The sequence below is a fragment of the Mobula hypostoma genome, chromosome 11 (genome assembly GCF_963921235.1).
Source record: "Mobula hypostoma chromosome 11, sMobHyp1.1, whole genome shotgun sequence".
Classification (NCBI taxonomy): domain Eukaryota; kingdom Metazoa; phylum Chordata; class Chondrichthyes; order Myliobatiformes; family Myliobatidae; genus Mobula; species Mobula hypostoma.
This window is the reverse complement of record NC_086107.1, coordinates 31,026,847-31,054,150: the sequence shown is the minus strand read 5'-3', so window position 1 is coordinate 31,054,150 and position 27,304 is coordinate 31,026,847. Positions and strand designations below refer to the sequence as shown.

General features: G+C 39.9%; 1 protein-coding gene across 3 annotated transcripts in view; it reads right to left on the bottom strand.

Moving 5' to 3' along the window:
* The window catches only part of lrrc4ca (leucine rich repeat containing 4C, genome duplicate a), a 504,766-nt gene that overhangs the window by 274,329 nt on the left and 203,133 nt on the right, over positions 1-27,304 (bottom strand). For all 3 annotated transcript variants that reach the window (XM_063061796.1, XM_063061795.1, XM_063061794.1), the window contains one exon: positions 14,931-14,999. The gene's annotated coding sequence lies outside the window, so the exon portion shown is untranslated. The remainder of the gene's footprint in view (positions 1-14,930; positions 15,000-27,304) is intronic.

Sequence of the window (27,304 nt, the reverse complement as noted above, 5' to 3'; positions counted from 1 at the left end):
GAGCGGAGGAAGGGAAAAACAGAAACAAATCTAAGATAGTGAGAAGTAAAGATATCAGGAAAGACAGGCAGGTGATGGGGCAAATTTGTAGCCATTGGGATGAGTTGCAGTGCAATAAAGTTGCAGTGAAATCAAAGCGAAAAGTACCAAATACTGGTCTTAAGGTGTTATACTTAAATGCATGCAGCATAAGGAATAAGGTGGATGATCTTGTCATACAGCTACAGATTGGCAGGTATGATATTGTGGCCATCACTGAGACGTGGCTAAAGGATGCATGTCTCTGGGAGCTGAACGTCCAAGGATACACGGTGTATCGGAAGGATAGGAAGATAGGCAGAGGGGGAGGCGTGGCTTTATTGGTAAGAAATTATATTAAATCATTAGAAAGAGGTGATATAGGATCGGAAGGTGCAGAATCTTTATGGGTTGAGCTAAGAAATCACAGAAGTAAAAGGACCCTGATGGCAATTATTTGTAGGCCTCCAAACAGCTGCAGGGATGTGGACTACAAATTACAACAGAAAATAGAAAAGACTTGTCAGAAGGGCAGTGTTATGATAATTGTGGGGGATTTTAACATGTGAGTGGATTGGGAAAATCAGGTCGGCACTGGATCTCAAGGGAGAGAATTTGTAGAATGTCTGCGAGATGGCTTTTTAGAACAGCTTGTTGTTGAGCCCGCTAGGGGATCGGCTGTACTAGATTGATAATAGACAATAGACAATAGGTGCAGAAGTAGACCATTCAGCCCTTCGAGCCTGCACCGCCATTCTGAGATCATGGCTGATCATCTACTATCAATACCCGGTTCCTGCCTTGTCCCCATAACCTTTGATTCCCCTATCCATAAGATACCTATCTAGCTCCTTCTTGAAAGCATCCAGAGAATTGGCCTCCACTGCCTTCTGAGGCAGCGCGTTCCACACCTCCACAACTCTCTGGGAGAAGAAGTTCCTCCTCAACTCTGTCCTAAATGACCTACCTCTTATTCTTAAACCATGCCCTCTGGTACTGGACTCTCCCAGCATCTGGAACATATTTCCTGCCTCTATCTTGTCCAATCCCTTAATAATCTTATATGTCTCAATCAGATCCCCCCTCAATCTCCTTAATTCCAGCGTGTACAAGCCCAGTCTCTCTAACCTCTCTGCGTAAGATAGTCCGGACATCCCAGGAATTAACTAGTGAACCTACACTGCACCTCCTCCACAGCCAGGATGTCCTTCCTTAACCCTGGAGACCAAAACTGCACACAATATTCCAGGTGTGGTCTCACCAGGGCCCTGTACAAATGAATCGGAGGTGATTAGAGAGATTGAGGTGAAGGAACCCTTAGGAGGCAGTGATCATAACATGATTGAGTTCACTGTGAAATTTGAAAAAGAGAAGCCGAAATCTGATGTGTCGGTATTTCAGTGGAGTAAAGGAAATTAAAGTGGCATGAGAAAGGAATTGGCCAAAGTTGACTGGAAAGGGACACTGGCAGGAAAGACGGCAGAGCAGCAGTGGCTGGAGTTTATGCGAGAAGTGAGGAGGGTGCAAGACAGGTATATTCTGTGACGACAAACCAAGTTATCAGAAGGTTGATGCTGATGAGAGAGATAAGTGAGACAATGGAGAAACATTCAAAATGCTAATAAGAGAGAAGAGAGAGATTAATGAGAAAGAAACATATTTCAGAATATTGACAGACCGGTTGCTTTGAACCTGAACTGTTTGAAGTTTGATGGACAGGCGATACTCTAGCAGGGGGATAAAAAGAACAGGTTCGCTAAGGCACGACACACACCATGAGATCACGACATAATGAGACCCTGGAAGAGCGGTGTGCCCCCACAAGTTGGTGCTAGTTTGGAGGTCTGGTCGCGGGAACCGACCATAAACGCACAGGGTGAAAAGGTACGATCGGCAGGAACCTGGTGTGTGTGTCCACCCTTGCCTGGGTGCTGGGTTCACCACGGGAGAACGGTCGTATCCGGAACGGAGGGGTCACAGTCGGTGACCACAGAAGACCTAAAAAAGGGACCACCCGAAAGCTAACTGCGAAGAACATCAAAGGTCTGTTTGAATCAAAATTTGCATTCACTCTCTCTCTCCAACGGCACAACAGCGATTTCTGCGAACTGTACTAAGCTGAACTGAACTCTGCGTCACTTGAGACTGATCATTTTACCCCTAGACTGCGATAGAGCTTGATTGATTCCTATTACCCTAGTTCTGTGTACATGTGTGTTTTATCATTGCTAACCTGTTGCATTTATATCCTTACGATTAGAGTACCGTGTTACTTTTTTCTTTAATAAAACTTTATTAGTTTCTGCTAAACCAGACTCCAACTAAGTGGTCCATTTCTGCTGGTTTGGCAACCCTGTTACGGGGAACATAACAATTCCAAAAAAGAAGAAATTTTTGAATGGAAAAAGGATGCAACCGTGGTAGACAAGAGAAGTCAAAGCCATAGTTAAAGCAAAGGAGAGGGCATACAAGGAAGCAAAAATTAGTGGGAAGACAGAGGATTGGGAAGTTTTTAAAAGCTTACAAAAGGAAACTAAGAAGGTCAATAAGAGGGAAAAGATTAACTATGAAAGGAAGCTAGCAAATAATATCAAAGAGGATACTAAAAGCTTTTTCAAGTATATAAAGAGTAAAAGACAGGTGAGAGTAGAGACAGGACCAATAGAAAATGATGCTGGAGAAATTGTAATGGGAGATAAGGAGTTGGCGGAGGAACTGAACGAGTATTTTGCATCAGTCTTCACTGAGGAAGACATCAGCAGTATACCGGACACTCAAGGGTGGCAGGGAAGAGAAGTGTGCGCAGTCACAATTACGACAGAGAAAGTACTCAGGAAGCTGAATAGTCTAAATGTAGATAAATCTCCCGGACCAGATGGAATGCACCCGCGTGTTCTGAAGGAAGTAGCTGTGGAGATTGCGGAGGCATTAGCGATGATCTTTCAAAAGTCAATAGATTTTGGCATGGTTCCGGAGGACTGGAACATTGCAAATGTCACTCCGCTCTTTACAAACGTTAAGAAGGGGGCAAGGAAGCAAAAAGGAAATTATAGACCTGTTAGCTTGACATCGGTGGTTGGGAAGTTGTTGGAGTCGATTGTCAAGGATGAAATTACAGAGTACCTGGAGGCATATGACAAGACAGGCACAACTCAGCATGGATTCCTTAAAGGAAAATCCTGCCTGACAAACCTATTACAAATTTCTGAGGAAATTACCAGTAGGCTAGACAAGGGAGATGTAGTTAGTGTTGTATATTTGGATTTTCAGAAGGCCTTTGACAAGGTGCCACACATGAGGCTACTTACCAAGATAAGAGCCCATGGAATTACGGGAAAGTTACATACGTGGATAGGGCATTGGCTGATTGGCAGGAAACAGAGAGTGGGAATAAAGGGATCCTATTCTGGTTGGCTGCCGGTTACCAGTGGTGTTCCACAGGGGTCCGTGTTGGGGCCGCTTCTTTTTACATTGTACATCAATGATTTGGATTACGGAATAGATGGCTTTGTGGCTAAGTTTGCTGATGATACGAAGATAGGTGGAGGGGCCGGTAGTGCTGAGGAAACAGAGAGTCTGTAGAGAGACTTGGATAGATTGGAAGAATGGGCAAAGAAGTGGCAAATGAAATACAATGTTGGAAAGTGTATGGTTATGCACTTTGGCAGAAGAAATAAATGGGCAGACTATTATTTAAATGGGGAAAGAATTCAAAGTTCTGAGATGCAACGGGACTTGGGAGTCCTCGTACAGGATACCCTTAAGGTTAACCTCCAGGTTGAGTCGGTAGTGAAGAAGGCGAATGCAATGTTGGCATTCATTTCTAGAGGAATAGAGTATAGGAGCAGGGATGTGATGTTGAGGCTCTATAAGGCGCTGGTGAGACCCCACTTGGAGTACTGTGGGCAGTTTTGGTCTCCTTATTTAAGAAAGGATGTGCTGGCATTGGAGAGGGTACAGAGAAGATTCACTAGAATGATTCCGGGAATGACAGGGTTAACATATGAGGAACGTTTGTCCGCTCTTGGACTGTATTCCTTGGAGTTTAGAAGAATGAGGGGAGACCGCATAGAAACATTTTGAATGTTGAAAGGCATGGACAGAGTGGATGTGGCAAAGTTGTTTCCCATGATGGGGGAGTCTTATACGAGAGGGCATGACTTGAGGATTGAAGGGCACCCACTCAGAACAGAAATGCGAAGAATTTTTTTTTAGTCAGAGGATGGTGAATGTATGGAATTTGTTGCCACTGAGAGCAGTGGAGCCCAAGTCATTGGGTGTATTTAAGGCAGAGATTGATAGGTGTCTAAGTAGCCAGGGCATCGAAGGTTATGGTGTGAAAGCGGGGAAGTGGGACTAAATGGGAGAATGGATCAGCTCATGATAAAATGGCAGAGCAGACTCGATGGGCTGAATGGCTGACTTCTGCTCCTTTGTCTTATGGTCTTATGGGGTTGTGGATATTATAGAAGACTGGCAAAGAATACAGCACGATATGGATCAGTTGCAGATACTTTATACTTTATGGTCACCAAACAATTGGTACAAGAATGTACAATCATCACAGCGATATTTGATTCTGTGCTTCCCACTCCCTGGATTACAAATATTAAATATTAAAAATATTTAAAATCATAAAAATTATTAAATATTAAAAATTTAAATTATAAATCATGAATAGAAAATAGAAAAATGGAAAGTAAGGGAGTGCAAAAAAGCTGAGAGGCAGGTCCAGATATTTGGAGGGTACGGCCCAGATCCGGGTCAGGATCCGTTCAGCAGTCTTATCACAGTTGGAAAGAAGCTGTTCCCAAATCTGGTCGTATGAGTCTTCAAGCTCCTGAGCCTTCTCCCAGAGGGAAGAGGGATGAAAAGTGTGTTGGCTGGGTGGGTCGTGTCCTTGATTTTCCTGGCAGCACTAGTCCGACAGCGTGCAGTGTAAAGTGAGTCCACGGACAGAAGATTGGTTTGTGTGATGTGCTGCGCCGTGTTCACGATCTTCTGCAGCTTCTTCCGGTTTTGGACAGAACAACTTCCATACCAGGTTGTGATGCACCCTAGAAGAATGCTTTCTATGGTGCATCTATAAAAATTAGTGAGGGTTTTAGGGGACAGGCCAAATTTCTTTAGCTTTCTCAGGAAGTAAAGGCGCTGGTGGGCCTTCTTGGCAGTGAACTCTACTTGGTTGGACCAAGAGAAATATGGGTAAGAGGAATGGCAAATGGAATTTAACCCAGATAAATGTGAAGTGTTGCACCTCGGTAGGGCAAATGCAGGGAGACAGTACACTGTTAAGGGCAAGGTCCATAACAGTGTTACTGAGCAGAGAGATCTTGGGATCCATGTTCATAGCTCTTTGGAAGTGGCTACACAGGTTGATAAGGTGGTTAAAAAGGTTTATGGAATGCTTGCTTTTATTAGTCGAGGTGCTGAGTTCAAAAGTCAGGAGGCTATGTTGCAACATTAGAAAACTCAGGTTGGGATGTGAGGGGGCAAGTTTTATCTCAGAGTGTTGTGGATACCTGGAATGCACTGCCTAGTTTGACGATAGAGGAAAATATATTAGAGGCTTTTAAAAGATGTTTGGATAGGGACATGGATATTAGGAAGTTGGAGGGATATGGGTGGTTTGGATGGTTTTAATTTGCTTTTCTAGGTCAGATTGGGAAAAGGAATTGGGTCTTATTATTCCGGTGGATGATTGGGCGCATATTTTACAACTAATTAATACTTCCTCTATCTGTTCTAAACACTCCCTAATTCAATTTAAAGTTGTCCATGGAGTACGTATGTCTAAAGATAAATTAGCTCGTTTTTATTCTCATATTAACCCTTTGTGTGACAGATGTCATGGGGAGATAGCTTCCTTAACTCATATGTTTTGGGCTTGTCCTACTCTGGAAACTTTTTGGAAAGATATTTTTAATATTATTTCAAAGGTATTGAATACAGATATTTCTCCCCATACTATTACTGCTGTCTTTGGATTACCTAAAATTTCCAGTAATCTTTCCCCTTCAGCCCGTAGATTGATTGCATTTCTTACTTTAATGGCAAAAAGATGTATTTTACAACATTGGAAGGAGATTAATGCTCCAACTACATTCTTTTGGTTTTCTCAGACGATACTATGTTTAAATCTGGAGAAAATTAGAAGTAATCTTTATGATTCTTCAGTTAAATTTGAACAGACTTGGAGATCTTTTATTCAACATTTTCATTTAATGTAACTTTTTTTTCTCTCTCGGTCCATATTTACATTCCCTTCTTGCTTTTTAACTGTTTTTAATGGAGGTCGGGTTTGAGGACGTGATTGTTTTAAGTTGTTTAACTCTACTTGATACCTAGTTAGCCTATTGCTTCGCTTTGCTTTTTAGTTTAGTTGCACGGTGGGTTTTTTTTTTGAGTTTTTTTTTCCTTATTGACATATTTGAAAATTAGTATACTATTATATTACCTGGTTATTTTATATCTAAACTGCACTGTTTGTGTATTAATATCTCTTGTAAAGTTATATTGGAACTGTGTATCAGTGCCTATATGGTTTACCTTTTGAGTACTAACTCAACAAAAAGACTTATAAAGAAAGATTTGCTTTTCAGCTGGTTCGGTACAGCATTGTGGGCCAAATGGCCTGCTCTTGCGCTGCAGTCTTCGATTTTCTATGTTCTTTTGAAACTTACTACAATAATCCTGAAAGAACATGTCATTATTTGCCTCGGCACATCTCCATGAGGTTCAGTTACGCAAGTTGCAAGCGTCTACTGCTAGTGAGTGAAGCCACCTCTAGTGTTCTTTAACGGGAGAAACTTACTAAGAACATTCATTGCAACAAACCATTGGAGAAGTTTGGAAAACTATATAAGCTAGAGCTGGCCACTAAAGTGATTAAATTCTCCACTTTTCAGGTTTAGAACTGGATGACTATGTAGCAAGATAGCCAGAAGGAGGGAGGCCCTCTGTGATGGCTTAGGCATTCAGGAGGAGAGTGCACTTAAAGTTAATGCCAGGAATGAAGCCTCAAGGCCTTAGAATTTTTTATCATTTGTTTTTCTAAGAGTTGGGTATTACTTACAAGGGCAACAATTATTGCTCAGTTTTAATTGGCCTTCACAAAGTGATAGTGAAGCACTTGAATGTCTGTAGTTCTCTTGCTGAAGACATTTCTGCGTGGTGTATTCCAGAAATAAGACTACATGCTGAGAAAGAAACAGTAATATATTTCCGGGTAAGGATAGTGACAAGGATTTGATAAATCCATGCACCGTGTCAGTTAAATTTCTTTCTAGCTGGAGTAGACCATTTGATGTAAAGGTATCATTTACTCCTTTTCAATATCTGACTAGCCAAGTAAATTTATTATTGAATTCCTTCTCCAACCATCTCTCTTTGATTGTGTAAAAGGAAGAATAATGTTGTTAAAAAAATACCAGTTGCACAGATTCAAAATATTTTTTACTATGAGGCCTACAATTGCTAACTTGCTCTGAAGTTCCACAACAGCTGAAAGCTTAAAGTATGAATGAGTTTTAAGCACTGTAACAAGTAATTACTGGTGAATAGCCTTTCTGTCCCTGAGCAATTAACTTTACAAATGTGATGTCATATCAGTACGAAAAATAGTGTTGCAGATTAATATATGTAGGCATGTGTCTCCTTTTATTGCCTATTTGTTGTTTCTTGCATTTAATTCACTTATATATCTCAGTCTTCACATTGGTTCCTCAGTCTATACGATTATATTTTTCACTTTATATTCTGCTTTGTAGTCTGCAAGTCTCAACGAAGAAATTTCAAGATGATTCGATGAGCAGCTGTATTATTACTGGTTCCGATGCTGCAGTATCTAAGCATCTATTTCAGTCATACAGTGCTGAGACAGATGTCAGGTTGGAGTTTTCCCACTGATAAGACCACAAAAATGTCTTTGTGCAACTGAATATGAGGTGAACAGTGAAAAGCATTCTGTTAATGAAAACAAAATCCTTGTCATTGCCTGTCATTTCCTTTAACTGATCATGGTAACTGTACACCAGGGAACTGCCTTGTGTTAACAACACATTCCTTTCCAATCTCATGCTCATTTCCACCAGTCTGGATGAGGTCCATGTATGCTAATGTGTGTGGCACAAACTGCTATTACTTGACATAGACAATATAAGTGAGCATCATCAGTATATGCATCACACTTGCCAGGTCACATTCTTATGTATATCAGTCTGCAGTGTGGCCCCATCTGAGTTTTCAGATTTCAATAGCAGAGAATTGACATGGACTTTATTCTTTGTGACAATTTAGCTCTTCCACGTCAGACTAAATAGAGGGTAATGATTTAGTAAAATGTGAATTCAAGGGGTCAAAATGCACAGTGATAAACCGCAGTGTGTGACTTTAACCACCAGTGTTACACATCTCATTTGTAAACAGAAGTGAATGCACCAAAAAAAAAGATACATTTCCAGAACGAGGGGTCACAGTTTGAGGATAAGGGGGAAGCCTTTTAGGACTGAGATTAGGAAAAACTTCTTCACACAGAGAGTGGTGAATCTGTGGAATTCTCTGCCACAGGAAACAGTTGAGGTCAGTTCATTGGCTACATTTAAGACAGAGTTAGATATGGCCCTTGTGGCTACGGGGATCGGGGGGTATGGAGGGAAGGCTGGTGCAGGGTTCTGAGTTGGATGATCAGCCATGATCATAATAAATGGCGGTGCAGGCTCAAAGGGCCGAATGGCCTACTCCTGCACCTATTTTCTATGTTTCTATGTTTCTATCAGATGAAAGATAGGATCCTTAATTGCTTTCTGCAAAAATTGAATCAGTTAGTATGCAACATACATTTTGGATACTCTCCAGTTGCCAAACTTTTAATTATAGCAGTAGATTGGATATATTTCACTCATGACACAAAATGGTCTCTTTTCTGCTTCACAATGCTGCAAGAAGGATTAAAGATCTTTGGTTGTCAGTTGACTCGATATTTTCTCTAACAAAGAAATCTGTTTGACAAATACTGACGTATGTAAAGTTCATGCTATTTGTAACTGGAGCTTGCAAGAGTCTATTTAAATATTGCATTTGTTTGAAACTATTGTGAATAGCTTCTTTGAAAATTTAACTGCAAGACTTTTTGCATATAAAGATATTTCTAAAGATGATTAATGGTCCACCCCTACTCCAAGTTGTTCACTGTCAGTCCCTCCAGTTGAACTGCCTTTTTGTGTGTTTCCTCCTAGCTATCAGTCTGTGGTTTTGTATTGCCATGTGCTCTTGTTTGTTTTCATGCCCCATATGCTCCTGTCCCCGCTCCTGCTCTACTCCGGCCACTGTATTACTGAGTACTCAGTCTCTCATCTATTTCTCATTATTACCTGTTTTGCTGCCACCTGTGTCTCATTGTGCTCCACCTATCATCTGCCTCTCTGTTTATTGCTCAGTGTATTTGAGTCCTGTCTTTTCAGCTGTTTGTTGCCAGATTGTGCCAGTGAGTTTTCCTGAACCTTTCCAGCATTTGTATCTGTACCCTGTCTATCTGAATATTGACTCTTCCTGATTCTGGTTTTTGGATTTCTCTGGATGTTCTGATCTCTGCCTGAACTTTGACACTGACCTTGTTGCCCCCCCCCCCTGGATTTGCTATTCAGTAAATATCACAGTGTGCACAGTACTCAGTCCGCAATTAGGTCCCTGCTTCTGCGTCCTGACAGTTACAATATTCAAAGTCCCTTGTGGTTGTTTAATTGACAAAGATATTCTTGGGATTATAAAAATTTATGACCCAAAAGGCAGACATATGTTCAGTTGTGTTTATGTTGGCTGAAGTGGAGCTATCAAGTCCATTCCCACTTTTCAATTCTTGGTCAGCAGCCTTGTTGATGCAGAACTTCAAGTACCAAGCCCATTATTTCTTCAACATTCAAAGTTTAAAGTAAATTTCATTGTCAGGGTACACATATGTCACCAGTAACAACCCTGAGGTTCATTTTTCTGTGGGCATACTCAGCAAAACTATAGAATAGTAACTATAACTGGATCAAAGAAAGATCAAACAGAGTGCAGCAGACAACAATCTGTGCAAATGCAAATATAAATAATGAGAACATGAAATATAAAGATAAACAGTCCTTAATGTGAGATCATTGGATGTGGGAACATATCAATGGATGGGCAAGTGAATGTAGTTATCCTCTTTTCAATGTGATTCACCATAGAGTGAAGAGAAAACAGAATTAAACTTCAGGCCAGACAATGGCCTTTTATAAGAATCCAGCTGATCTTCCTTTATTGCTAAAATTCTTCAGCCTTACCAACATTTCTGAACCTTCTGCACTAGATTTAACAGATTTATTTCAATCAAAACAAGATCCAAGGTAGGAAAGCTGTATTTTCTACAATGGAGAACATTCTCTTCTGGTCCATCTTTTTGGAAGCAACATTGTCCCTGATCTGTATTTTCAGTTAAGTACACATGGCCTCTTATCATTCAAATATGTCCTCTCTTCTTACAGTAGCATTTGTTTTTTTTATTAATGCTCTAATCTCTAATAATTTTTATTTACTCCTTCTTCTCATTTCCAAAGCCTTAACCAGAAATGTTTAGTATTCCTATAATTACATCATATTTCAGTTATTCCTGTGACATTATATGCCCCAGTGTTTAATGGTGACTCACATTAATCAGCGTCATATCTGAGAAGTACTACCAAATTCCTTTGTTGCCTCTTTTCTTTTTTTTCCATTTCATTTGCAGATTTAAAGCTTCACCATTGGCATCAGCAAACCTCCACATGATGACATTTGCCCCAGCCCAGCTCAGATGCACCCTCCAGCTGAGTGGTAACATTGACCATATGTCAGGCAACATACAATGGAATCACATCTGTGGCACAGAGTCACTGGTTTGTCCCTTATATATTCAGTCCATGAGAAGAATTACTTATTTGTACTAACAAATAAGATATTTTCTTATATTATCTTTGAAATCAATTAAAATAACTTGAATGTTACTATTAATCAGATCTATCAATGGATTGTTTTATTTCTATCACCCAGATAATTTCATTGAACCATGCTGTACAAATAAACTGATAAAACAGATGAAAAATGTACATTGTCTGGTTTTTGAAAAAACCTAATAAACCACTCAATTGTTCTATGACAATCATGATACGGAGGAATTCCTTTAGCTGGACAGTGGGACTGGTGAGTCTGTGGAATTTATTGCCACAAACTGTTGTGGAGGCCAAGTCATTGGGTATATTTAAGTGGATGTTGATAGAGTTTTGATTAGTAAGGGTGCCAGGGACTACAGAGAGAAAGCAGCAGCATGGGATTGAGAGGGGTTATAAATCAGCCATGACGAAATGGTGGAACAGACTCATTGGCCCAAATGGTCTAATTCTGCTCCTATGTCTTACAGTCTTCTGGTGAAATTGAGAAATTACCACCTGAGTATCTGCCTGGGCACCACAGACACTCTTGGCCCAGACAACCTGCAAAGCCTTCCTCACATATGTCCTGTGACCGGCATCTAAATAGGGGGATACCTCCCAAAGCTTACTTAAAAGACAGGTGAACCCATAATCAAACATTGCAGAAAACTTGCCAATTCCTGGATAAGTCGAATCTCATGATTAGGATAAACTCACTATAAGGGACAAAATAGTGACATACAAGCAGAAGGGAATAGCCCTGGGATTCTTTGTCACTGACCCCAGACATCATGAAACCTCAAGGCATCTTTCATGGCCGGTAGCTGGTGCTTGGTTAGCATTGCTATCTCATTTTTCCAGGATCCCTGATTTGATCCAAACATTGCGAGCCATCATTTGTCACATGTGCGGCTGGGGTAATTGGTGACTTGTAAATTACTTCTTGTTATAGGTAAGTAGCAAAAGAGTTGATGAGCATGAGGAGAGAGAGAATAGTTCGCAGAAGTAATGAGAGATGAGGGAGGGGGGGAGGTGGAATGTGACCAATGGGATTTTCTGCTCTGGAAGATGACATCAACCTGATCATCAAAATGCCCTCTTCTCTGTTGTAGGAGGTTAGTAAGTATACCCTGAGGAGTTCCTGCAGTGATGACCACTGATAATTACATCTAACTTTGTGTAAGTACAACTTCAACCATTCCAATGTTTACCTTCTGAAGTCCATTAATTCTTGTTACCACATTCTTGTTTTGATGTCACAGATTGGCAGTCTCACCTTATCTGAGGAATCCTGCTCATCGATCCATAGAGTCCTAGAACACGACAGCACAGAAAGAGGCCCTCTGGCCAATTTAGTCCATGCCAGCCAGATTTTCTGCCTAGTTCCATCGACCTGCACTCAGGCTACAGCCCTCCAAACCCCTCCCAACCCCTCCCATCCAAGAACCCATCCAAATTTCTCTTAAATATTACAATTGAACTCAGATCTACTGCTTCTGCTGGCAGCCCATTTCACACACACACCAATGGTTCCCCTCAGAGTCCCATTAACATTTCACCTTTCACCTAAACCTGTCACCTCAAGCTCTAGTCTCACCCAACCTAAAGAAAAATGGCCCCCATGCTTCTTTGATTAATGTGATTAATGACTGGTTCTGTATGGTGCTAGTAAATCCTAAACTGAACATTGGAGACCATGTTGCTGGTAAGTAAATACTGATTTACGAGACCATTGTTGATACCTTTCATCTGTTTACTAATGATTGGGAAAAGACTGATTTTGTGGTAATTAGCTGAAATTGAGTTGTTCGGCTTCTTGCAAACAGAACATACCTGGGCAACTTTGTATATTAATGGGGACATGCAAGTTTTGTTACAGCTTGGCTGAATGTTCAGTCAGTTCAGTTGTCCAAGTCTTCAGATGACAGCAAGAATATTAGTTGGCTCTTTACCTTTGCTGTATTCAAATCTGTTAGCCATTTCTTGTCATTGTATAGAGTTCAACAAATTAACAAAATATTAGTTTAAGTAATGTGGATTTCATGACTGACAAAGATGGTTCAACCACTCACCATTTGGCTTAAAATTACTGCAAATACTGCAACATTGTTCTGAGCACTCACATGATGAACCCCACTTTCAATGATGATGGGAATGTTCTTGATGCCTCCCCCTCACCTTAGTAATTGAATTGTTTGCCGTTATTTATGGCTCACTGGCACTGCTGGTGGAATACAATACTTCATGGATATTCAGTTATTTGTTGCCAGATCTGTTCTGAATCTGTATATTGGCATGACTGTAGTCCACACAACACAACTGTGAGTGTCTTTGGCATGAAGGTAATACTCCTATGATGGGACTACTATCATCAATACACACACATGTTTTTAAAACTGTTTGATGAGGGTGAGGTTACCCATCATATTTGTTCACTCCCTACCTGACAGCAGACCATGTCTGGCAGCTATGCCCTTCAGAATTTGACAGTTCATTCAGTGGCCTTACTAAACCAGGCTTGGTGTTGGACATTGAAATCTCCCATCCAGCACACACTTTACCCTTTGTACTTTTGGTGTATTGTCCAAAAGCAAATCAAAATGAAACAGCACTGATGGAGGCCAATAGGTGATAATCAGGAGGATGTTTCCTTGTCCAAACTTAACTTGATGCCATAGTATTACATGGAAGTGGTATTCATGGATCAAAATTTTTAAATGATCCTTCAACACCCTTCTAACACAAGCCAGAGGTGTAGATGCTTAGTGCTGACTGCACAATGTTTGATTCCATTCTGATGAAGAACCCCATGCCTTTATAACACCCAGACAATTTTCAGGTTTGGGCTTAAAAGCAAATATGTATCATTGGATACTATGTTATCACAACCTCCAACAACAGAGAGTCTATAAATTGAGAGAATTCAATCCCTACAAAACAATCTATATAAATACGGTGTCTACACATTTGGATTAGAAGCTGTGTCTCTTGATTTAAGTTATTCACCTTATTTCCCAAATATTTTCACCATCTACAGGGCATAAGAGAGGGTCGAGATACAATATTGTCCACTTGCTGGAAAGGTGCAGCTCTAACAACAGTTCAGAAACTTGACCATCAAGCACAAGTCAATGCTTGACTGGTACTCCATCTTTCACTAATTCTCTTCACCACCAGTTATATTGTGCAGCATGCAAAATGTGCATTAGACTTACTCGCTTAGACTACACCAACAAATGACCCAAGTACAGAAGATGGGATGTTATGGTGAAGTTGTGTAAGATGTTGGTGCGGCCTAATTTGGAGTATTGTGTACAGTATAGGAAAGATGTAGATAAGGTTGAAAGAGTACAGAGAAAATTTACAAGGATGTTGCCAGATCTGAGTTTTATAATGAAAGTTTGAATAGGTTAGGGCTGTATTCATTAGAACATAGAAGACTGAGAGGGGATTTGATACAGGTATACAAAATTATGAGAGGTATAGATAGGATAAATGCAAGCAGGCTTTTTTTACTGAGGTTAAGTGGGACTACAACCGGAGGTCATGGGTTAACAGTGAAAGGTGAGGTTTAATGGGACATGACAGGAAACTTCTTCACTCAGAGGGTTGTGAGAGTGTGGAATGAGTTGCCAGCACAAATGGTGCATGGGAGCTTGATTTCACCATTTAAGAAAAGTTTGAATAGGTACATGACTAGTAGGGGTATGGAGGGCTATGGTCTTGGTGCACATTGATGGAAGTAGGCAGTCTAAATGGTTTCAGCATGGACTAGATGGGACAAAGGTTCTGTTTCCATGCACTCTTCTCTACAACTCTATGTGATCCAAATTACAAAGGCAAGGACCATGGGTGCACACCATATTGATTTGGAGAAATACCACTGTTCTCTTATTTTGGGTCTGAATCCTGAAACAACCTATTCAACCACTGGGACTACCATATCCAGAAAGATTACAGCAGTTGAAGGCAGTGACTTACCACCAACATCTCAATGGCAATGAAGGATAAGGAATCATTAAATGCTGGCCTTGCAAGTGACACCCTCATCTGAAAAAAAAATAAATAAATGCATTCTCAATTATAAAGCATATTTAGTCAAAGAGTGTCTTACAATTGAAATAACAAAGCTTATGCATTGGGAGCCTCCTGAGGAAATTCAGGAGCATTAAATAAAATCACATTTGACATTAGAGGAATCAGCATAACAAGGCCGTGAAAAAGTGATAGAGTAGCAAAAAAAAAACTGTAATTTTCAAGTGAATTTATATGACAAAGATTCTTAAATGACAGGATGGCATGGCCTTGCACAAAATCATACACTGCATCTGTCAGAATTGTTTTGGATCACGCTGAAAGGAGGCTGCACAACTTGGCCTGTGTGCAATGTCTAGAAAGAGGTAGCTGTCGGAATTCGATTAGCTAGTCTAATGGCAAAGTAATGAAAAATGAAATATTGGCAGGATGGGGTGATTCATGTTCTGCTCTCACTGAACCACGACCTTGAGAAATTGAGAAGTCTGTATCAGAGAGATAATGGAGGTTTGCATTTTGAAAAAACCACGGCTTCTGATGTTGCAGCTAGTGTCTGAGCATTGCCTTTTTATTATACATGGCTGGACTTGAGACATACCCAATCTGGGTATAATTTCAATGAGTGGTGAGTGGTTTATGATTAAAGTGCATTAAAATCTGAATATCTGATGATTTATATTAATATAAACTTGTTGAAATACATATTTTGTTTCCACCTAAGCAAAGAAACTAATACTTAATTATATGTTCCAGATCTGGAATGTCACCATATATTAAGTTGCGGAGGATAGCTTTTCAACTCCTGGCAAATACAAGCACAAGACGTTTTGTACTTATTTTCAGGTACGTTCCACACTTAAACTTGACAGTCAAAGTGTCACAGTTAGTCATGTTGGTAATTGAACAAATTGTGAAATGAGGTGCGGACTTAACAACCGTTCCCAGCACATAAGGCAAAGTATTGTGGATGCTTGAAATAAATAGTAGAATTTTTTAAAATACCAAGTGAACTCTGAGATCAGGCAGCTATGCGTGGAGTAATGGAGTTAACATTTCAGGTTGATAGAACTCAGCAGGTCAGGCAACATCTATGCAGGGGAATAAACTGCAGATTTCTGGGGTTTTAAATGAAGGGGTAGCAGCCAAGTTAAGAAAGTGGGAGAGGGGAAGGGATCAAGTTGACAAGTGATAGGAGAAAATGATTGGTGAAGTGGATGAGTGAGGGAGGCAGGATGAAGTAAAAAGCTGGAAGGTGATAGATAGGAGAGGTAAAGGTCTAAAGGAGAAGGGATCTGTTGGGAGAGAACAGTGGATCATGGGAGAAAGGAGGAGTGACACCAGAGGGAATTGATGGACAGAGGAAGGAAAAAAGGGATGAAAGGTTAATCAGAATGGGGAATGAAAAAAGAGAGAAGGGAGAAAGGGGGAGAAGTTAGAGAAATTAATACTCATGCCATCAAGTTTGAGGCTTCCCAGATGAAATATGAGGTGTTGCTAATCCAACCAGACTGGCCTCATTGTGGCAGCAGAGGAGTCCATGGACAGGCATATCAGAATGGGAATGGGAAGTCGAATATCTATAATGTGTAATATTGTACATTGTAACATATATAACACATAATATTATATATATTTCAATGTGATGATCCTTTATTATTTTAAATTCCAATGTACAAACCTAAACTGTACCCTTTCCTCATTCAATATCCCTCCTTAAGTGGGTTCATCCAGAGTGAAGCTTCTTTTAACTACTTCCAAAGGCAATGCATCTTAAATCAGTAAATTCTACACAGTATTCTGTGTGTGATCTATCCAGAGCCTTAGTACATTTGTAATAAAGTTTCTCTACTCTGACACTTGAAATAAAAGTCAGCTATCCCAATTATCTGCAGTTAAATGCATCAATCTTCTGTGTTACTTCTTACCTTACTGTATTTGCAATCTTTCCCTATTTAAATAGAAATTATTCTTCCCTCCAGTGTGGTCTCTCTTGCCACTGAGAAGAAAGCTATGGAAAATTACATCATTAAAGAGGTTTCACCAGCAATTGTTCTGATGAAAGCCCACATTCACAAAATCAGAATCAGGACTACTATCACTATCTTATATGAAGTTAAAATTGTTGTTTTGCGCAGCAGTACAGTGCAAAGATATAATAAAATAACAATAAATTACAAAATAAATAAATATTGTAAAAATGAACAATGGGGTAGTGTTCGTGGACCATTTGAAAATCCGATGGTGGAGGGAAGAAGCTACTTCTGAATCACTGAGTTTTGGTTTGCAGACTCCTGTACCTCCCCACTGATGGTAGTAATGATAAGAGGGCATGTATCAAATGGTGAGGGTCCTTAGTAATGGAACAGCCTCCTTGAAACAATGCCTCTGGAAGATGTCCTCGATGGTGGGGAGGGTTATGCCTGTGATAGAACTAGCTGAATCTAGTTGTGATTACCTTCTTGTGATGCTGTGAATTGGAGCCCTCATACCATACTGATGTGTAACCAATCAGAATGCTTTCCACTGTACGTCTATAGGAAGTAGCAAAAATTTTTGGTGACATACCACATCTCCTCAAACTCCTAATGAATTATAGCTATGGTGTGCCTTCTTTGTGACTGCATCAATGCATTGGGCTCAGGACAAATTCTCTGAGTGCTGATGTCCTGGAAACTGAAGCTGTTTATGCCTTCAAACACCGATCCTTCAACGAAGACTGTAGTGTTATCCTGATTTCCCCTTACCAAGATCTTGCTGATGAAGAGTGTAATAGTGACACCACTCAACCAGCTGACCCATCTAATTTCTGTATGCCTCCTTGTCACCGTCTGAGATTTTATCAACAACAGTGGTGTCATCTGCAAATTTATAGATGGTGTTTTGAGTTGTGCTTAGCCACACACTGACGAATGTAGACAGAGTAGCTCAGTAGGGGTGATGACAGTAGCATAGCGGTTAGGCTAATGCTTTACAGTGCCAGCAACCCAGGTTCAATTCCCACTGCTGCCTCAAAGGAAATTGTACATTCTCCCCTTGACTGTGTGGGCTTCCTCTGGGTGCTCCAGTTTCCTCCCATATTCCAAAATTGTACAGCTTACTGGGTTGATTAGTCACATGGGTGTAATTGGGCGGCACAAACAAATTGGGCTAGAAGGAACTACGACTGTGTTGTGTCTCTAACTAAATAAAAGTTGGCGAAGTACATGTCCTTGAGGTGCACTTGTGTTGGTTATCAGTGAGGAGAAGATATTACCAGCAATCCATACTGACTGTAGTCTCCTGATGAAGACATTGTAGATCCAATCCCAAAGGGAGTTACTGTGGCCCAGATTTAGAAATTTGGTGATTAATACCGAGGGGATGATGGTAGTGAACACTGAGCTACATTTGATAAACAACAGCGTAACTGCTGCACCTCTTTCATCAAAGTGCTCCAAAGCAGAGTGCAGAACTAATGAGATTGCATCCAGATCCTTGCTCAGGCTGGCGTTAATCCTAGCTGTGATCGGTCTCTCAAATCATTATCTAATTGTAAATGTGAGTGTTACTGGTCAATGGTCATTGAGACAGCTCACCCTGATCTTCTTGGATACCGGTATGATGCTGTCTTTATGAAGCATCTAGGAACCTCAGACTGCAGTTGTGAGATATTGGTGATATCCTTGAACACTACAACCAATTGATCCATGCGGGTTTTCAGTAGCCAGCTGGTTAGACCATTGGGGCCTGACGCACTGTGACAGTTTATCCTCATAAGGAATTTTCTGGCATCAGCCTCGAAAGCAAAGATTACAGGGTCACAGGATGTTGTGGTAATTTGCATGGGTGTCGTTCTATTCTCCCTTTTGAAGCGTGTATAAAAGGTGTTGACCTCAGCAGGAAGTGAAGTACCACTGCCATTTCTGCTCTTGGGTTTCATCTTATAGTAAGTACCATCATGCAAACTCTACCACAGATGATGTGATTTCCCTTTATTTATTAATACTGACATTTGTGCCCTTAATGGCAATTACTTAATTTTGGACTAACCTGGCCAAATTTTTCTCAGTAAATACAAGTACAGAATTCTGGTGTTTATGAAAGTCTTCTAATAGATATACTGCTGTGCTCATTTCTTTCTAAAATTGATTTGAACAATAATGCTTTATATAAAAACTTCAGTATATTGCATGGATAATCTGCAATGAATTCAATAAATGTGAAATCAGAGACCAGAGACTGTCATCATGCAGTTCTATAATACTATTTGATATCACAGAAAGTGTCCCAAGGTCAACAATGGGAATGTGCTGTTGTCGACTGTGATGAATGAAGCTGACACTGTGCCATCCATCTAATGGCAGCAGATGGGACCTTTAGCTCAGATGTCTCATTGACCAGAGTTCACTTTCAATAAAATAACAGAGAAAATTTATTTGGGGTATAAATGGATCAGTTTTCAAGAATATCTGTTGGATTTCAGTTGACATTTCTGTACTCTTCCATAGATTTGTGGCTGTTCAGTCCTCCACCCTCAACTTCAATCATATTAATAGATGAAAGCTTTATTTGGTTCCAGCAATAAAACTCGTCAGGGTGCCATGATTTATTTTCCTGCCAATTCTCCATACTGTGAATGCAAGTACAAAAAACACTGTCCAATCATATGAATAGACATGTAACACAAACACATTTGGAGCAGCGCAGAGATCCCAGTCTTTTAAGCCTGTGTTCCTATTTATTAAGGTCATCGATGATCTGATTGTAACTCTAAATTTCTGTCTACTTGCAGTCAAGTTTCACCTGCCATTATCAAATATTTATCAATCTGCCTTATGAATATTCAAATATTCACGATTCTCTGTGAGAGTAAAACTATTTCCATCACCACTGTAAAGGGGTAACTGCTTATATTTTTAATAATAATAATAATAAAAATAATTATAAATACTTTATTAATCCTGAGTGGGAAAATCTTTTGTTACACAGCAACATTAAAAAAACACTTTGCAGTGTACAGACTTAATTAATAATAAAGTACAGAATAATATTATACACAATAATAATTTACCAAAGTGCAATAATTTGCAATAGTGTATAAAATAATAAAACAGAGGCTATTGTATTATAATGTGTGTTCTCCTGTTGCACAGAGATGAACTATTGTATATGTGTATTGCATTTAGTTGGCACAATTTTCTGTGATGATCCTTGTGACAGTGGAGCCGAATGAGTCTGTTTAAAAGGGTGCTCCACTGCTTATTCAGTAGGTCGTGCAGACGATATGCCAGATAGTTCATAATAGATAACAGCTTGTTTAGTGACCTCCTCTCCACCACTAACTGAAAAGAGCCTAGCTTGTAGCCAAGGGCAGATTCAGCCTTTCTGATGAGTTTCTTTAGTCTTTCTGCATCACCAGCACCGATGCTGCTCCCCCAACACAAAGCTGCTAAGAAGACTGCACTTGCTACAACAGACCGGTAAACAACCTCCAACATCCTGCTGCATTCATTTTAAAACACAACGCTAATTTTGGATTCCTTCACAGAAGTAAACGTCCGCTCCACATCCACCCTGTCAAGACCCCTCAGGCTCTTAAATACTTCAGCAAGCGAACTCTCACTCTTCTAACTCCTTCCTTAAATATTGGAGATCAATACTATACATCGTAAGCCACATGAGCTGTAATCAATTTCATAAGAACTTAACCACAATATTCTGTTAGTTTTCCTATTACTCCCTACACATGCATCTAGGTTTCTTGTAAATCATGCCTCGGGCCACTCAGATCCCTCTACATCACCATTTGTACCAATAATTCAAATGTTCTGTCGTCGCATTCTGCATTCTAAGTCAGAATTTTTAAAGGTCAGAAAAAATTTTTTCTTCATTACAGTAATTGTTTCTTCAATTTTCCCCATCTTGAGTTCATTTTGTTGCGTGGATACTTGGAGATTAGAAATAGCAATCTGATATTCCGTGATAGATGCTTTCATTTTATCAATTTCATCGATAATTTTCTGCAGTTTAGTTAAAATTTCCGCACGAATCAGATCCGATATAACCTGCATAGTTACCGCTGGTTCAATCGGAGGGGGGTTGGTAACTTTCGGTTTAACTGGAGGTTTCCCGTTTTTCCCGTTCTTAGATATAGTGGACCTTAAAAGCATCCAGATATATAATAGCAATCTGCTGCAAGGTATTGTAAAAATCGGTGCCTTAAAAGTTAGCTTAAATGTAGCTGATCATAGGATAAAGCTCAGAGGTAATGGAGCGAGTCAAGAACACGACTTCACTCCATGAGCTCTACCGGAAGTCTCGCATCACTATTTGTAAACAAAAATTCAAGTCAAAATGGACAGTTTCATATTCACTACAAAATATTCCACTTGACAGATCCTTGTCCACTCAGTTAAACATATTATATCTCTTTGCGGCCTCATTATTTCCTCTTCACAACTTATTCTTCCATTTTTCTTTGTATCAAGTCTCTTTGATGAAAGGTTATCACCTCAATCCTTTTTGATCAAGTATCAATCTTTAGTAGGTCAAAAACTTCTATTCTCAAAAGTAGTTTCCTTAGTGATATAAAAGCAATTTTAAATAATTAAAAGGTCATCCTCATTTAGATATATTACATTTTTTAATCAAGTAATGTACGGAAGCACAATTCAAAAATAATCGATATTCTTTGATCATACTTGGTCGCATTTTCATCAGTTCACTCCAGAGAAGTTAAATCCAGGGTGCCACTGTAGCGTAGCTGTTAGCATGACATTATTACTACATGGAGTGTTCCAGAATACAGAGTTCAATTCCAGCACCGTCTGTAAGGAGTCTACACATCCTCCCTGTGGAATGTGTGGGTTATCCCAAGGTCTCTGGTTTCCTCCCACAACCCAAACATGTATTGGGTAGGTTAATTGGTCATTGTAAATTGTCCCGTGATTACATTAGGGTTAATCGGGTTTGTCAGGGATTGCTGGGCGGCATGGTTCAGAGGATCAGAAGAGCTTACTCTATGTTGTATAGTTAAATAAATAAAATATAATATGCAGACTAGAATACATGGGTTATCAGATACAACAAAGATCAAGAGTGACTACTTATGTGAAAGTATGTTTGGTTATACCATATTTCCCCTATATACCTAACATTAACATAAACTGTATTCTGTACAACACTCTTTCCAAATAGGATTAGGGGAATAAAATCCTAACATTATGTGATGGATGTTACATTTCTAAATGTCAAGCCATCTTTTGAACCATCCAGTGAACTCCAAGACAAACTATAATTTCTGCACTGTATAACAAACCTATGATGAGCTGGTTTCATTAGAACTGGACATGTATTCATAGGCAGTCTCTCACTCTCGCTCTCTCTCCCTCCCCCACCCCGTGCTAAATAATTCAATGTCTCTCCTCTGAGGTAGAGCAGCAAAGAAACTTCCGCACACTGGACTAAAAATCTTGCCCCATCTGCAGTTCTGTCTTTTTTATTTCATTACTTTGATTTTAAAATTTCTTAAAAGTTTGAGACATTTAAAAACTGTCACATTGCTTCACCATTCAGACCTCAATGTGCAGCCTCCACCCCCACTTTCTGTCATATGCTGTTAGTTGATTTCAGTGGTGGTGCCTTTGGGTTATGGTGCCAAACACCCACCTGATACTCTGCAACTCTGTGCTCACCACATACAGGCAGGTGATTACTGGTGGGTAGCAGAATAGGCAGCAAAATCAAACCAAGGGAATGCTGAACCACAATAACCTGTACTGCTCTTGAGTTGCTAAGGCAGATGTGATTGGTCTTCATGCCTTCACGATACAGGCCAAAAGTTTTCTTCCTCAGTACATTGCAGTTCATGCATCATCTGTTTTATTAACACCCCCAGTAAACTAGTAACTCTAGCATATCTCCTTTGGATGCAGAAATTGAAACTCATAAAATGTCACCAGTAACTGGCAGCATGAAAATGAAATTTTTTTTAATGTAACTATTTTTCGGGTTTGCAAGATCTTTTGTCTGTAAATAGTAAAGTCACTGATTATGTGTTTTACAAGTGACAAGAACTGACAATTCATCATGAAATTTGCATTTTAGTAAAGAAATAATGAATTAGATTCAATGGACACTTTTTTTGTATGGTTTGCCATGGTTTTCAAATGTACACCAAAAACACAGTCATTGGAAAAATTGTTCTCATTGATTGAAAAGATGTACCATTGCAAAGGGGAAGAGAATAGCATAAGCTTTAAGAAATTAATCAGCAAACGATTCATCAGGGGTATATTAGCAATCCATAAAAAAAAGCTGAATGCTCCATTTTGTCTTTCAATTAAGAATTGAGTCATTTTGTCCATATTTTGACGTCTGTCAATACCTCCAAAACTGCCGTTTATGTTCTAATGGTGTATTTACTTTGAGAATAATGATAACAGGAGAGGGGGTATGGATGCTTGCTCTGCTCTGTGATCTGTATGTTTTCCTGATCGGTGGACCAACCAGATTAAAAGCAAGCTCTGCCAAATCTTCCACGCCAGTTTGAGCTACATTTAGGAAATAATTTAGCAACTGGATTTGTATAGGGAAGGCAAGGGTAACATTATTATTCATCAAAGTTGAGTAGATTTAGGAACTGCTGAATAAGAAAAAACAATTTCCTGGCTCAGAAAATAGAATTCTGAGTGCAACAAGAAGAGACGCACAGTTTAATGGATTGACTGTGGCCTCTATCTCAGTTATGCATAATGTGCGATAAACTGAGTAACATTTGTCAGCAATTCTATCCTTGATTTGCAATGATTTAAGTAAATATCTACTGTGTTAGCTCTGAATTGAACAAATGTATAAAATGTCAGTTCAGTGGATAGCTTAATTGTGGTGGTGTGTGACTGCCCTGCTTAAGTTTCCCTGGAGATCCCCCGAGGCCAGTGATGGTAGTAATGGTAGTTGCAAAGGGATTCATAACTGGAGGCAAGATAGCACCAGCGACCAATGGTGACATTTTGCAGACAGCTGACAATACTACTAAATAGTCTAGCATACTTCTTCTGAACTGTGATCACTGAAGTCTGCAGCCTGTGATTTCACTTTAAGGGTATTCTTTTGAACCAACTAAACAATCTGGCACTTTTGCGATTTCCTGGGGGATTTAGTGAACTAGACTCTTGAGAATACAGGTACAGCTAGGGCAGCCATCACTAGGGGTGGACGCTAAATCAAGGCCTGATGGCAGAAGATGAACCCATGGTTGACTCCATTACTCCGCACCAATTAAAGTATCGAGCAAGATTAAAATTATTGAGGACAATAGCATAAACTGAACTACATCTGCCTGTGTTTCACTGGTCTTTCTCTCTTCTCACTGCTACTGTTGGGCAGGAGATGCAGGAGTCTTGGGCTCCTCCCCGCCTGGTCTGGGAGCAGTTCTTGATCTGTAGCCGTCGGGTTCCTGGACAGGCTTCCCTCACCTCGCAGCTCAACAGGCTCCGAGCTGTGGACTCACTTTTGGGGACTCTGCAGTTTGTGTTCTGTGTGTTTTTGCTTACTTTTCTTTTACTATTTGCACGATTTGATCAAGGCTACAAGGCCGAGGGCAAAGGATGAACCGGTGTTCTATTTACTACTCCATGAAGCTTACTCGCTTCAGCACTGAACTGAATCTGCGGCTGTGGCCTGCAACCATCAGCACACACCTCAGAGCTGAACTAGATCCGTGGCTGTGAACTCACTTTCGAGAACGCTGTGGTTAATCTTCTGTGTGCTACTTGTTCACTTTTTTTTATTGCTTGCATGATTTGTTCTTTTTAATGCACCTTGGGTGTTTGACAATCTTTGTGGTGTGGAGTTTTTTTTTACTGGGTCCTATTGCGTTTCTTTGTTTTTGTGGCTGCCTGCAAGGAGACGAGTCTCAAGGTTGTAAAAGCATACATATTTTAATACTTTGATAATATACATATTTTGACCTTTGACTCTGCAGTTATTGGTTCAGTTGCCTCAGGTAAACCTGAGGGTAGCCTCAAACTTAAGGACATTACCTGTGCTTATCTAGATCCCACTTACTTTGAATTCAATGCTTCTGGACCTCTTCAAACACAAACATACATGATCTCTGTGTGCAAAATATACTGCCAAACCTATAACTCCAGAAACAGTTGTCACCTGTGCAGAGTTGTGCAATGTATTGGAATCTTCCCACAGCCCATTGTAACTCAAGCTGTTCCACAAGTGTTCACACAATAACAGGAAAACTTGAGATGCAACAAAAATATCAATATGTAATCAAGAATAGGTCATATTGTCTATTATCTGTACTTGTGAAAAATTATATCAGAAGCTCTTTGCAGAATCCCTCAGAGCAATTGGAAATTGTGTCCAACTGCTTTTGTTGGAAGTTAAATGACCTGAAAAAAAAACTTACAAAAAGGATGGGTTACATCTGAACCCAATGGGGACCAATATTCTTGTAGGTTTGTTAGAGCTGTTGAGGAGTCTCTAAGCTAATTTTGCAAGGGGAACCAAAGTGATAGGGTGGAGGATGTGCCAGTTGATGTACAAGTAGATGCAGTGTCTGGTGAGGCTATGAGGAAGGACAGGCAGATAATAGGGCATAATTGCAGTCAGTAGAATGGTTTAAAATGTAATGAGGGCCAAAATCAAAAAGGGTGATGAATACAGGACTGAAAGTGTTATATTTGAATGCATGCAGAATATGGAGTAAGGTAGATGATCAGTTAGGGTTAGAGATTAGCAGGTATGATGTTGTGGGCATCTCTGAGTCGTGGCTTACAGAAGATCATAGTCATAAGCTTACACGTTATATTGAAAAGACAGACTGGTATGGAAGGGGGTGGGATAGCTCTATTGGTAAAAAAATGAAATCAAATTCTTGGAATGAAGTGACATAGGATTGAGATGTAGAATCCTTGTGGGTAGACCTAAGGCACTGCAAGGGTAAATAACAAAAAAAAAACCCTAATAGGAGTTACATACAGGCCTCCAAACAGTAGCCAAGATGTTGGCTATCAAACTAAAACGGGAGATGGAAAATACATGTCAAAAGGGCAAAGTTACATTAGTCATGGGGGATTTCAATATGCAAGTAGATTGGGAAAATCCACAATCTTCTTAGGCACTGGTATAATTGAAGCCTGCTTGAAGCAGGTGGGTACCTCAGACTGCTCAAATGAGAGGTTAAAGACCTCAGTGGACACTCCAGCCAGTTGATAAGCACAGGTCTTTAGTACTCAGCCAAGTGTCCCGTCTGGACCAGATGCTTTCTATGGGTTCACGCTCCTGAGGAGTGCACTCACGTCGGCCTCAGAGACTAAAATCATAGGGTCATCAGTGGCTGTGGGAGTTCATGAAAGTTTTTATGGTCATAAAGAGCATTGAGCTCATTTGGGAGTGAAGTCTTGTTGTCACCCGTTGCACTTCATTGCATGTTTCAATATACGTATAATAAATAAAATTGAATCTGAATATGAAACTAGGAATAAGCTGTGTAATGTGGTATTTCTTCATCCTACTTCAAGGCTCTTACTAAAGATGCATGAATGTCCAGTTAATAATTTTGAGGAATTTAATTTAACTGTCTGTGAACTTAATTGAAGTTGAAGTATTTAGTATTGTATTTATTTTTTGGAAGTTTTTAATCATGTCATGTAAGCAAAGTTTTTCAGTGTCATTGAATGACAGGAAGACATATGCCTCTGCATTTCAACAAGGCAAGCATATAAAAATAAACACACAAAGATCCAGGCTTCATCTAGGTATTATCTATTGTAGGTTTTGGAACATAAGAAAGCATTGGGTGCCACAGTGCATTGCAGTTAATGTTATACTATTAACGCATGGAGCATCAAAGTTCAGAGTTCAAGTCTGATGTCATCTATAAGAAATCTGTACATCTTCCCCCTGTGGTATGCATGGATTTTCTCCGGGTGCTCCAGTTTCCTCCCACAGTGCAAAGATGTACCGGTTAGTAGGTTAATTGGTCATTGTGATGTGGCTAGGGTTAAATCAGGGGCTTCTGGGCAGCACAGTTTGAGGTACCAGTAGGGTCCATTCCATGCAGTATATCTGAATAGATGAATAGAATTAAGAGTCATAGGAGACTTCTAGCATAGCCGATATAAGATTTCACAATAGATGCCTTTTGGTAGAAAAGATGAAGAGGGTATATGAACCAAAGCATGCAGGATCCTATGCCACAACAGCAGCAGATACATGTAGAGGAAGTTATGAAATATAAAGCACTGGATAGACCTCATCTGGAGTATTGTGTCCGAAATTGGCACCATACTGCAGAAAGGCATTAAACCTTCAAAACAATT